Genomic DNA, 15,106 nt, shown 5'->3' with positions numbered 1-15,106 from the left:
TTCAACTATTCTTGAACCGGTTCAACTTGAACAGAACACCCAAAATGCAGCAGAAATAGTGTTTTAGCAGAAAAATGAGTTTGCGACACGGTTTTTGAGGTCAAGATGACATTTTTCGGAAAAATGTCGTGAAGAAACTCCCCCTAAAATCACATTTTCTATGTGACAAAGTCAAGAACGGAATTTATTTCCCAAATAAAATTTCCAAAATACCCTTAAGCTGAATTTTTAAACAAAAAAGGTGAAATGAGTCCATAGGAGGCTCAAAACACAAACGAAAGGGGTTTTTATGAAAACGATCATTCACGCAAACATAAATAGTGATTTTGAGCTTGCGGGAATGGTCCGTGGCTCCCGGAAATGGCCGAGTCAAAATCCGACCCCCCGACGGCCAAAAAGACGAAAATGAACTTAAAATGGAAACTTTGAAAACCAAATCAACAAATGACTTCGAATGACCGTTTGGCCCTTGGCCACACTTCGTATATGATTAATGAAACCCTATGAAAGAATAAAAAATGGAATTCCCACACCCGATGCAAACATGGTGAAACTATTACTTGGCATTTTTCAATATTTTCATAATATGTCATGAAATCATAAGTCTCATAGGATACAAAATACATGACATTGGCCTTTAGCCTCATCTTATACATGTTGAATACATTGTAAGGAGTGCACTCATGTATACACTACATATATGGAATCAAATATACACATTGTGACAAATAAGGTTACAAATGGCATTCTAAGCCAACCTTCACAAAGATGGAAACCTCTAAGTCCACAAACCATCCAAGCATAATGAGAGTCTCAACTTTAATTCCTGTACCTGAAAAATGTTCCCACGACGTGGGTGAGTAACATAAAGCTACTCGTAGGAGATGAGCATGCATCGACCTAACTTTTTACAATTTTGTCACCTTAAGTTGAAACATGTTAAAGGGGCTCATGCCACCTAACGTCTATGTCAAAATGTGACCCAGGGAGTATCCTAAGCTACCTAAGATCATTTCTAGCACAAATCACATCATTCGTGCAATTCAAGTAACATAGGAGCATGCTATACAAAGCAACAAGATGTAGATTCTCAAGGTCATTAACTTGAAATCTAAAATGCTAAAACAATTATAGTGGATCGTGCCACCTAAAGTCTATGTTCCAAATGAATCTATATAATCATTCCAAAGTCACATTTGAACAACAAAGCATAAATCACAATATTTACGTAGTTAATCAACATAGAAGCATGCTATACAAGTATCAAGATATAGATTCTCAAGGTTACCATCTTGAAATCTAAAATGCAATAACAACTAAATATAACAATTTAATACAATTAGAATTTCAAATACCACACCTTAAGACATAGATTCTCTAAGTTATCAACTTGAAATCTAAAAGTGTGAAACAACTAAATATAACAATTTAGTATGGATGTACTTAACAACATCAATCACCAATAGCCAAAACCACAAGTCACAATTAAACATGATTGTCAACTTGGAATTGAATGCGAAATCAAATAGTGGAAGACTTGGACATCACGTCTCGGATTTCTGCCAAGAACTAAATGGTTATTCCGGGCATTAACCCGCTGGGAAGACTACCCTAGTGCGCACTATCTCAATTGGGGAGAACTCATACCTCCCGCACTAGAGCCAAACTCTAGCCATATCACTTGTAACAATGTCTCAAGATTCCAAAATAAACCAAATAAGTTCACAACTTATACGTAATTTATATAATGCACAAAAATCACCTTCCATGCACAAGTAGGTTGAAACCACACAATCTATGCCTTAGAGTTTCAATTCTAAAATGATATATATAATGTCAATTACAAAGTGTGCAATTCATTACACATGGCATCAATATATTCCATAAAGAAAACATGTTCTCATGAATATAAATATAACAACAAGGTTGTCCAATGCTCAAAACACAACAAAGTGAATATATAACAAGTTCAAGTCCATGATTTAAATATAGAAACAACTTCTAAAATACCAATAGATACATGGAGCCATTAGATAGAATTTAATTAAACAAGATAATCAAATTCTCTAGATTTCAAATCAAATTTGAATAATCTCAAATTAATATATGTTAAACAACATAGCATGGTCATTACATATATCAAATCAAAAGTGTCAAATGAGCAAGATAGCATCATATAGAATTTAATTAATTTAAATTAATCAAATTTCTAGATTTCAAAAGTTATTCAAATGATCCCTAATTAATATATATCAAGCACCAAATCATGGTCATACCATATCTCAAGTCTAAAATGGAATACAAGTAAAATATAATTTACTAGAATTTAAATCAAATTAAATCCATTTAATCTCTAGATTTGAAAATTCATCTAAATCATCCCAAATTAATATATATCAAAGATCAACTCATGGCCATGCCATTTACCAAGTCTAAAATGAGTTATATGCAAGATATAATAAATCACTAATTTCTCAAATTAACAAAAGACATGCATACAACTTATAAAAACATCAATAGCATGCAAGAAACAAAAATATAACCCTATAACATCCCCTACCTCACTAGAGAAGAGTCTCTCTAGAATCCAAGACAAATCAACACAAAATGGCAGACCCTTCTAGGGTTATGTAGAAGAGGATGAGAGGAACAAAAAATGTTCCAAGCTTCAAGGTCTAAAGTGTGTGGAAGGCCATCAAAAATCAAGGTCAAGGCCTAATGTTTCAAGCTCCATCCATGGAGGCTAGGGTTTTCTTTACAAGAGAAGGAAGGGATAGAAATTAAGTGTGAAAGAATGTGAGTGGAGGAAATAGAAATCCTCCACTCACTATGTGGTCTTACACCAAGGTCAACACACACAAGTTTTGGTCAATTGCACAAAAACCCCTCTTAACAACATAATTCCAAAGTGGCCCAAAAATAAATTGCAAGACTTAATTTGGAGCATACACTTGTCACTCATCCAAGGCTCCATCTTAGGCTTAATCTCAAGCCTACACTTGTCAACCATCCAAGCCAACAAGTGGTTGAATCTCCACCCTCCACATGTCATCATCTAAGGCATCAAAGTGTTTCCACACAAATGTCAACAAGTGGACCAATGAGAGTATGACACTTGTCACACTTTTCAAAAATTACAAAAAGGTCCTTTTTAAAAATATTGCAAAATGGTTCCTAAGACAAAAAATAATTACTTTACAGTAATTACACAAATGACCCCAAAAGAAAGAAAAATTACAAAGAAGTGTGCATCCACACCCTTAAGAAAGAAAGACTACAACTAGCATGCTTTTCTACAAAAGTAAAAATACACATAGCATGGAATTTAAATATCGTGGATGCATGCAAAACTGGAATCAAATCCAAACATGAAAAATGAGGTTATTTTAACAAAGTGACAACCGAAAAAAAGACGAAAAGTGAATAGTGTCACAAAAGTGAAAACGTTAAAATGACTCAGTCCTCAAAGGAAGTCGTCAAACCAAAGGAAAGAGTATCGGAAACCATTCCCGAGCACTCAAGATGACACTAAGTGACGAGAAGCCAAACCCAAAAAAAGAAAGATCAACGAAAAAAAAGAAAAAAAAAATATCTGTAAAAATCAAAGGAAAAGGAAAGGAAGGAAAATGACCGGGTCATTACATACACCATAGCTAGCAACTTTTTTTCAGTGGTGGTGTAATTCAATTGAGCATCAGAGAGAGTTTTGCTAGCGTAATAGATAGCATGCGGAAGCTTGTCCATACGCTGGCCTAAAACTGCACCCAATGCATAATCGGATGCATCACACATGATCTCAAATGGAAGAGACCAGTTAGGCAGTTTCATGATTGGGGCTGATGAGAGAAGAGTACGCAGTTTCCTAAAAACTTCCCAACAGGCTTCATCAAAATTGAAGGGAATATCCTTCGCAAGAAGATTACACAAGGGCTGGGATATTTTGCTAAAATCTTTGATGAAGCGACAATAAAAGCCAGCATGACCATGAAAGGAACGGATTTTTCGAACAGAATTTGGAGGAGGAATATTAGAGATCAATTTGACTTTGGCCTTGTCGACCACAATTCCCCTTTTAAAAATAACACATCCCGAGACAATGCCTTCTTGGACCATAAAATGACTCTTTTCCCAACTTAGAATCAGATTTGTCTCCTTGCATCTTTGAAGCATAAGGGATAAATTGTGGAGACATGAGTCAAAGGAAGATCCAAAGATGGAGAAATCATCCATGAATATTTCCAAAAACTTTTCAACCATATTAGAAAATATGGACATCATGCACCTTTGGAAAGTTGTTGGTGCATTGCATAGCCCAAAGGGTATGTGTCTATAGGTAAATATTTCAAAGGGACATGTGAATGTGGTCTTCTCTTGATCTTGAGGATCAATTGTCACTTAGTTATAGCCGAAAAAACCATCAAGGAAACAGTAGTAACTTTGGCCGGCAAGCCTTTCTAGGATTTGATCAATGAATGGGAGTGGTAAATGATCCTTCCTAGTGGTAGAATTAAGTTTCCGGTAGTCAATGCACACATGCCACCCTGTGGTGGTGCGTTGTAACACGAGCTCTCCCGCTGAATTTTCAACAATAGTGAGGCCAGATTTCTTGGGAACAACTTGAGTGGGGCTTACCCACTTGCTATCAGAGATGGGGTAGACGATTCCGGCATCTAGTAGCTTGATCACTTCTTTCATGACCACTTCTTTCATGTTTGGATTCAACCGGCGCTGTACCTTTCTAGAAGGTTTAGCGTCATCCTCCATATAAATGTGATGCATATAAATAGAAGAGTTGATTCCTTTCAAATCAGCCACTGCCCAGCCAATAGCTTCTTTGTGCTCTTATAGCACCGCTAAAAGGCTGTTTTCTTGGTTTTTTAAAAGGTCCGATGCAATGATGACTGGAAGAGTTTTATTTGAACCAAGAAACACATACTTGAGGTGGACCGGGAGCGGCTTTAACTCAAGTTGTCATGGAGATTTCAAGGAAGGGACCGAAGGAGTAGTGGAAAGTTTAGGAAGTGGTTCTCTTAGCACTTTCCAAGGAGGAAAGTCCATGATAGCACTAATGTCAAGCAAAGAATTTACTTCATGGATTGATTGATTGATATCAAAGTTCGCAAAATCAAAGTGAGACATGCAAGTTTCAAGAGGATCTTTGCTTAGAATGAAGGGGAGAGATTCTTCGACCACTTCATATATCACATCAATGAGAAAACAATCATCCTCTTCGGAAGGATGTTGAGTTGCATGGAAAATGTGGAGTTTGACTTGTATATTTCCAAAGGCGATATCCATCACCCCGGTTCGGCAATTTATCGAAGCATTAGTCGTAGCTAAGAAAGGTCTACCGAGGATCACAGGAATATGTTTCTTTGGATCATATACCGGTTCCATGTCAAGAACCACAAAGTCTACCAGGAAGTAGAATTTGTCCACTTTGATTATGACATCTTCAAGAATGCCCCATGGGTGCTTGACCGATCTGTCGACAAGCTGCAAGATCACGGAGGTTGGCTTAAGATCTCCTAACCCAAGTTGTAAGTAACTCGCTTCTAAGTCAAGGAGGGCCCTCTCTATCTTGTTGTCACCAATGACACACGAGATTGTCGGGGCACTTGGATCCTTATACTTTGGAGGAGTGCTGTGCTGAATTATCGCACTCACTTGTTCAGTTAGCTTTACCTTCTTCGGTAAATGACTTTTGGAAGTGCGCATTTGAGTGCATAAATCCTTAAGGAACTTGGCATATGGAGGAATTTGCTTGATAGCATCCAAGAGAGGTAGGTTAATCTTTACTTGCTTAAAAACCTCATACATGTCCTAAATTTTACAACTTTTGTTCCCAAAATGTGTCGACTCTTGGAAACGTTGAGGAAATGGAGCCTTAGGCTCATAAGAAGTCTCCACATTTGGGGTCATTGATTGTGCATATTGTGTTTTGTGCATATTTTTCGTGTGGTTTAACCATTTTCGTGTTGTAAGATTCTAGGGACTTGAAGCGCCGTGGGAACGCTAGCAAATTGTAAGTCTAGAGGGCCCCAGGTAAGTCTCTTGACTTCTAGTTTCAACTTGTAGATACAGTACATGTGTTAATTTTAGAAGTAGTTAATTTAGTTGTGAAGCCCTTGTAGAGGCTATTATCTTGTTTAATTTTGTGTATAAGCATCGGTCCTTGTCGTGGCCATTTATTTTCTGTCTTGATAATTGAGGAGAAAGGGAACATCGTATGTGGAGTATTGATGATGAATTGTGTTGTTGAATATATGCTTTGTTGTTGATGTTTGGCCGTAGGTCACTCTCTCTACCCACACTTGACTCGCCTATCGATATAAATTCACTTGAAAGAACTCTTAGAAGGAACCTTAGGGAACCCACTCTTACAAGGGATCTTGAAACTGAATTCAATACAATGGGGGATAACGTAGGAAATCCGGGGAATGAAAGGGCTGAAATTCCTAATGTAGAACCAATGACTCTTAGAGATCATTTCATCCCTACCACCTATGCTTTTCCTTCTTGCATAGTAATGCCAAACATCGATGCAGCTCAATATGAGATCAAATCAAACACCATCCAAATGCTTCCATCATTTCACGGCTTTGATAATGAAGATCCATATAAGCATCTTGATGAGTTCCTTGAAATCTGTTCGACCATCCGGTTGAGAGGTTTTCCAGACAATGCACTCCATCTCCATCTTTTCCCATTCTCCCTAAAGGATAGGGCAAAATATTGGTTGAACTCCCTCGCTCCCAATTCCATTACTTCTTGGGCTCAATTGCAACAAGAATTCCTTAAGAAGTATTATCCGGTGAGTAAAACCAACCAAATGAGGCGTTCCATTCTAAGTTGTTCTCAAGTTGATGGAGAACAACTCCATGAGACTTGGGAAAGGCTACAAGATCTTCTTCGAAAATGTCCTCATCATTTGATCCCAAAATGGCAATTAGTGCAAGCTTTCTATGCCGGCTTGACCGAAACCCATAGATTCATGGTTGATTCTTCTTGTGGTGGGATGTTCATGTCCAAGAATGCGGATGAGGCTTGGACCCTACTTGAGAATTTAAGCGAAAATTCACTTCAACATAATTCCCGTAGGGCTCCGACCGCAACCATTGCAAAGAACACCAACCCTTGTCAACCAAAATCAATAAGGGAGGAATTATCTCAAGTGGACGCCATCGCTCATAAATTCTACCAATTAATGGAACCACATCTTCCTCCTTCATTGTCTCAAAATTCGGCAAGTTCAGTTTGTGCTTCATGTACTAGTCCATTCCATCTTTCGGAAGATTGCCCCACACCGGAGCAATTTCCCAATCCCAACCAAGAGCAAGCTAATGCCATGTTCTCGCGGCCTGGGAACAACCCATATTCCAATACCTACAATCCGGGTTGGCGAGATCATCCGAATTTCTCGTGGCGGCAACAAGCCCCACAAAATTCCCAATTCCAAAACCAAGGGCGGCAAAATCAGCCATCTTCTCGATATCAAGGTAGACCTTTCCAAGCCTCTTCAAGCTACCGTCCTCTTTACAATCCAAATGTCTCCAATCAACCTCCTGTGTGTCCAACTGACGAGATAGTAGCTGTAAACAAACAAATGATGGAATCATTAAATAAGCAAATAATGGATGCCAACAAGCAACTCTTGACATCCTTGCAGCCTACTCTCCAAATGGTTCACTCTCATACTCAATCCATAGCTAATCTCGAAAATTAAGTGGGCCAAATAGCTAACTCGGTGAATCAATTGCTTCAAAAGGACAAGGGCAAGCTTCCCTCTCAACCTTTTGAAAATCCTAGAGGAATGCATGTGATTGATGAAACCCCTCCTCCGAGTGGGCCGACTCATGAACAAGTTCAAGCTATCACCACCCTTCGGAATGGTAGAGTGGTTGACAACAAGGTTGATGGAGACACAAGTGAGAAAAACCCTCCTTTGAAAAATCCAAATCCAAGCTCTTCAAATCCAAATTCAAGCTCTTCTAATCCAAATTCTTGTCCAAATACCATTCACGGAAATCCCACACATGTCACCCCAAATGTGGAAACTACTTATGAGTCAAAAGCTCCGTTTCCTCAACGTCTTCAAGAGTCGACACATTTTGGGAACAAGAATTGTAAAATTCAAGACATGTGGGAAGTTTTCAAGCAAGTGAAGATTAACTTGCCCCTCTTGGATGCTATCAAGCAAATCCCTCCCTATGCAAAATTTCTCAAAGATTTGTGCACTCAAAAGCGCACTTCTAAAAATCATTTGCCAAAAAAAGTGAGGTTGACTGAAAATGTTAGTGCTATCATTCAGCACAGCACTCCTCCAAAGTATAAGGATCCGGGTGCCCCCACAATCTCTTGCGTCATTGGTAACAGCAAAATCGAGAGGGCCCTCCTTGACTTAGGAGCTAGTGTGAATTTAATTCCATATTCAGTCTACCTACAACTTGGTTTGGGAGATCTTAAGCCGACTTCCGTGGTTTTGCAACTTGTCGATAGATCGGTCAAGCATCCACGAGGCATTCTTGAGGATGTTATCATCAAAGTGGACAAATTCTACTTCCCAGTAGACTTTGTGGTTCTTGATACGGAACCGGTCCATGACCCAAAAAAGCACATTCCCGTGATCCTTGGTAGGCCATTTTTAGCCACGGCTAATGCATCAATTAATTGCCGAACCGGGGTGATGGACATTGCTTTTGGAAACATGCAAGTCAAACTCCACATCTTTCATGCAACTCAACATCCCTCCAATGAGGATGATTGTTTTCTTGTGGATGTCATTGATGAAGTGGTCGAAGAATCTCTCCCCTTCATTCTAAGCAAAGATCCTCTTGAAACTTGCATGTCTCATTTTGACTTCTCAAACTTTGATGTTGATCAGGCCATTCAAGAAGTCAATTCCTTGCTTGATATTAATGCTCTCATGGATGTACCTCCTTGGAAAATTCCAAAAGAACCACTTCCCTAACTTTCCACCACTCCTCCGGTCCCATCATTGCTATCTCCGCCACAACTTGAGCTTAAGCCACTCCCGGCCCATCTCAAGTATATGTTCCTTGGTCTAAAGCAAACCCTTCCGGTCATCATTGCCTCGGACTTTCAAAAAGACCAAGAGACCAACCTTTTAGCGGTGCTCCAAGAGCATAAAGAAGCTATTGGTTGGACAGTGGCAGATTTGAAAGGAATTGACCCTCCATTTGTATGCACTGCATTCATATGGAGGATGGCGCAAAGCCTACTAGAGAGGTCCAGCGCCGGTTAAATCCAAATATGAAGGAAGTGGTTATGAAAGAGGTGATCAAATTGCTAGATGCGGGAATCATCTACCCTATCTCTGATAGCAAGTGGGTGAGCCCCACACAAGTTGTGCCCAAGAAATCCGGTCTCACCGTTGTTGAAAATTCAGCGGGTGAGCTCGTGCCACAACGGACTACCACCGGGTGGCGTGTGTGCATTGATTACCGGAAACTCAATTCGTTAACTAGAAAGGATCATTTTCCACTTCCATTCATATAGATCAAATCCTAGAAAGGTTAGCCGGCCAAAGCTTCTATTGTTTTCTTGATGGTTATTCCGGCTATAACCAAGTGGCAATCGCCCCCCAAGATCAAGACAAAACAACATTCACATGTCCCTTTGGTACTTTTGCCTATCGACGCATGCCTTTTGGTCTATGCAATGCGCCGGCAACGTTCCAAAGGTGCATGATGTCCATATTCTCCGATATGGTTGAAAAGTTCTTGGAAGTTTTCATGGACGATTTTTCAGTATTTGGCTCCTCCTTTGACTCGTGTCTCAAAAATTTATCTCTTGTGCTCCAAAGATGCAAAGAGACGAATCTCATTCTAAGTTGGGAGAAAAGCCACTTCATGGTCCAAGAAGGCATTGTTTTAGGACATGTCATTTCTCAGCGGGGAATCGAGGTAAACAAGGCAAAAGTTGAGTTAATCTCTAATCTTCCTCCTCCGAATTTCGTCCGTCAAATCCATTCTTTTCTTGGCCATGCCGGATTCTATCGTCGCTTCATCAAAGATTTTAGCAAAATTTCATGGCCCTTGTGTAATCTCTTAGCCAAGGATGTTCCGTTCAATTTTGATGACGCTTGCATGGAAGCTTTCATCAAACTTCGCACTCTCCTCTCATCCGCCCCAATCATGAAACCCCCTAATTGGTCTCTTCCCTTTGAGATCATGTGTGATGCATCCGACTATGCATTAGGGGCGATTTTGGGCCAACGTGTGGATAAACTTCCGCATGTCATTTATTATGCTAGCAAAACTCTCTGCGATGCCCAATTGAACTACACCACCACTGAAAAAGAATTACTAGCTGTGGTGTACGCCTTGGATAAATTTCGCTCTTATCTTCTTGGCTCCAAGGTCATCGTCTTTTCGGATCATGCCGCTCTTAGGCATTTATTAGTGAAAAAAGAGACAAAACCCCGTTTAATTCGATGGATCCTCTTACTTCAAGAGTTTGACATTAAAATCCGGGACAAAAAAGGGACCGACAATGTTGTCGCTAATCATCTCTCTCGCTTACTTATTGAGAAATCTTCAGAATTAGCAGCCATCCATGATTCCTTTCTAGATGAGCAACTTCTTCAAGTTTCACATTCTACTCTTCCATGGTTTACGGATATTGTCAATTATCTTGCGGTTGGCAAAATTCCAGCTCATTGGTCCAAACAAGAAAGGGACCGATTTTTCTCCCAAGTCAAGCATTTCTTTTGGGAAGATCCAGAACTATTCAAGTATTGCCCGGACCAAATCATCCGGCGATGCATTCCTGAAACCGAGGCCACAAGCATTCTAAATTTTTGCCATACTCTCGCTTGTGGAGGCCATTTCAGTGCCAAAAAGACCGCTAACAAAGTTCTTCAAAGCGGATTCTTTTAGCCTACCTTATTTCAGGATGCATACAATTTTTGCAAATCGTGTGAACGATGTCAAAAATTTGGATCCATGTCCCGAAGAGACATGATGCCCCTCACCAACATTTTAATTGTTGAAATTTTTGATGTGTGGGGGATTGACTTCATGGGACCATTTCCATCTTCTTATGGCTATGAGTACATCCTTGTAGCGGTGGATTATGTGTCTAAATGGGTTGAAGCCGAGGTTACCAAAACCGATGATCATAAAGTCGTGATCCATTTCATTCAGTCTCACATCTTTAGTCGTTTTGGTACGCCCCGAGCAATCGTTAGTGATGGTGGATCTCATTTCCGAAATCGTTATCTAAAATCCGTCCTTGCTAAGTATTCCGTCATTCATAAGGTTGCTACACCTTACCACCCTCAAACGAGTGGTCAAGTAGAGATTTCTAACTGGGAGATTAAGCACATTTTGGAAAAAATGGTTAGACCGGACCGCAAAGATTGGTCATTAAGGCTAAATGATGCGCTTTGGGCTTACCGGACAGCTTATAAGACACCCATTGGCATGTCACCATATCGACTTGTCTTTGGCAAAGCATGTCATCTCCCAGTAGAATTAGAGCACCGTGCTTATTGGGCCATAAAAAGGTTCAATTTTGATCTCAAACAAGCCAGCTCTAATCGTGCGTTGCAATTAAATGAACTTGAGGAATTGCGTAATGACGCGTATGAAAGCGCAAAAATTTACAAGGCAAAGACTAAAACTTTTCATGACAAACACATCGTCAAGAAGTCTTTTGCCCCCGAACAAAAGGTTTGGCTTTTCAATTCCCGCTTGAAACTCTTTCCCGGTAAACTCCGGTCAAGATGGGATGGTCCATACATTGTCACTACCGTCTTTCCTCATGGAGCAATCGAACTTCGTGATCCTGCAAGTGGATCACTCTTCAAGGTAAATGGCCAACGACTTAAGCCTTGCATTGACGGCACAATCCTAACCCGAAGAGTTAAGGAAGTCCTCTTGACGGATCCAATTTATGAGGATTAGTGTCTGCTCTAGCTTTGTCTAGCTATCGACATTAAATTTAGCAACTCAAGGGAAGCAATTCTTTTAATTTCCAAGCTTCCTTCTCTTTGAAATTGCTCGTGCCTTGCAAATTTTCTGGGAAATGGTTTAGAAAAGCCAAAAATTTGATTTTTCTTACACCTTCTCAACTCTAATTTTCATTCCCGGAAGTCTCCATCGCTTTCTAGCAATTTCATTAGATTTTTCAAATGCGACTCATGTGCATATTTTCTCATTTTTAATGAAAAGTCTGAAAATTTTCTCAAAATTCTTCATGCAATTGAGATAATTAAAAAGTTGAAAAATTGGAAGGTTTCAAAACAGAACTTTCAAAATTTCCCATGCATTGGAATGGAATGAATTTGCAAGTTTAAAATTTTCTCTGGAAATTTCATTCATGCATTGTGTGATGTTGCAAAGGTTTGAAAATCCTCATTTTTGGAGTGCACAAGCTCATTTTTGGAGTGCACAAGCTCAGTCAATGCTGCTTAAATCCTCATTTTTGGAGTGCACAAGCTCAGTCAATGTTGCTTAAATCCTCATGCAAGCTCCTTGCATTCAAATTGGCTGCAACTCATAGGCATTGCACCAGCCATGCCAATCCATGCAATTACCATCCATCCATGCAGGCTCATCCATGCACTCATCTACCATCCCTGCAAGTCCATCCTTGCAAGCTTCAATCCATGGATGGATGGTTCCATGCACTCATCTTCTATCCCTGCAAGCTCATCAATGGTTTCATGGTTTCAAGATCAAGCTCAAGCACAACCTCTTTTAAACCACAACATTTTGAGCCTACTGACCCACTTTCGAGCACTCAAACTCCAATTTGGAGTGCTCGAGCTTCCTTGCATTTTTCCTCGAACTCTCTGGCTTCATTTCGAGCAATCTAAGCTCCAATTTGGAGTGCTCGTGGTCCATACATTAAACCACTGAACCTACTGCTCTCAATTTGAGCACTCGCAATACCACTTAGAGTGCTCGACATTGCTTACACCCAACACCCAACTCACTGCTCTCAGTTCGAGCACTCGCCGAGCCTATTTAGAGTGCTCGAACTTCACCATGCATGACACATCACCACCAAACCACACCCCATGCATGACTTCACCCACCATCTCTCTCTCTCTCTCTAAACGACCATGCAACCACCACACCAACTCACAACCTCCACAGCTTTGCACAGCATCTCAACCTTTACCCCACTTCGGCACCAACCAAACCAACTCCACGACCTGCTATCCAAAACCTCAACCCAAACCATCAACTTCCCTTCCCATGCAGCCCCTCCTGCATGCCCATCTTGCATGTAAACCCAACCCTACCCCTTGCATGCACTAATACACACCTCCTCTGCATCTCACAACCCACCCACTTCCTCACTTCATGCATGCCCATCAACCCTGCATGCCCATGCATGAAAGCCCACGCAGCCAACCTCCACCACTCGGCCACCTCAAAACCTCTCCACCAACCCACCATGCCGAGTGCACCATGCATAGACCACAAACCCCAACCTTCCAACCCTCACCACAACTCACCATGCACACCCCACACAGCACCATGCTCGAACACTCTCAACCAACTCTCCCTAACCCCACGACCTTGCACACACAACACTCTCTCTCTCGGCCATCTCACCACACAAACCCACCACAAACCCCTCCTTACCCATGCATGCTCACAACACCCAAACCCAACCCAACCCATGCAAACCACCTCACCTCTCAGCCACCATGCAGACCTGCATGCATGCATGTAAGCCCCATGCATGCATGCACCTCCATCTTCACTTATCTCCCACCATCCAACACCATCTCTCTGCAACCCTCAACCAAACACCAAACCAAACCCTCTCTGCCAAATTCTAGAGCACTCGAAGCCAAGCTTCGAGTGCTCGCCATTGCCCAAGCTCTCTCACCTAAGCCAACCGAGCCCACTGCCCCATTCTAGAGCACTCGAAGTCCACCTTCGAGTGCTCGAACCAAGCCTCTCTCTCTCTTTTAAAACCAACACACCCATCTCACACCCTTCCCTCATCTTCTTCATCCCTCCATCAACCCACTCTCAATGCAACCCTAAACCATGCACCATGAATCAACCCAACCAACCCATAAACCCATAAACCCATGTGCACCCATGCATGCCATCAACCTCTTCACCTCGCCACTTACCTCTCGGCACTACACCATCCCCACCTCCTCTCCATCCAAACCAAACAAAACCAATCCAACTCTCACTCACCCAACCCAACCTTCCTCTCTCATCCACCACCAGCCAACCAACATTCCACCACCCATGCATGTCTGCAATTCCCCATTTCCTATTCTTTCCCAAGGTATGTGAGCTTCCTATTATTCTCATTTCCTTGTCTTTATTTTCATCATAAGGAGGATGGGATTGCATGTTGGCGATTTTGTTGATGCTTGTGTTGCTTGTTGTTGATGATAGCTCTATGCTAGAGCTTGTTTTCTTGCCAAAAATTTTTGGGTTTCATCCTCCATCCCACTCATTTTCACCTTCTCCTTTTTTGTGGTGCACGCCAGGTGTTCGCTGAAAGTCCTCAACAAAGTCCACCTCTCTAAATGTCTCGTGCCGGTCCTTCTCGCCCTCCTAGACCCTCTGCGGGTGCCCGTGCTGTCAATCATGAGAATCTCCCTTTATATGAGGAGCCGGATACATTAACTGTGGAGCAGATTGTCGCTACCATTTGCAATGTTGACGATCCTAATAGGCCCCGGCCTTTTATCCGCAAAACCAATCTTCCGGAATGCCTCTGGTTCATTGACACTGTTTTTAAGCACAATGTCTGCCCTTTGGTGCATAGCACCGAGCGTAGGGGCCTCCTTTTGCAAGTCTTATATGCCATGGACCAAGGCTAATGGTTTTCCATCCCGGAGCTCATTTGGACCACATTTATGAAGTTTTGGCATGACGCTCATAATGCACGGGTTTCGCGAGTTGAAAATCGGAAATTGCCTTTGCCATTTTTCATCACTCGGCTCCTTCAGCACAAGGGTTTCGTTGTTCCTCCCCATGAACCAAAAGGCGAAAAGATTAAAAATTTTACCAAGCGCCGGTGGATCAATGTTCTTAGCCATTTTAGTACCCCTCAGCCTGCTGCCCCCCTGTTTATCCAAGCTCCACCTCCTCCT

This window comes from Cornus florida, unplaced genomic scaffold (assembly GCF_030987335.1).
Source record: "Cornus florida cultivar Cherokee Brave unplaced genomic scaffold, ASM3098733v1 CherokeeBrave_3.0.0_Hap2_Chr02, whole genome shotgun sequence".
Lineage (NCBI taxonomy): Eukaryota > Viridiplantae > Streptophyta > Magnoliopsida > Cornales > Cornaceae > Cornus > Cornus florida.
Note: the sequence above shows the minus strand (reverse complement) of the source record.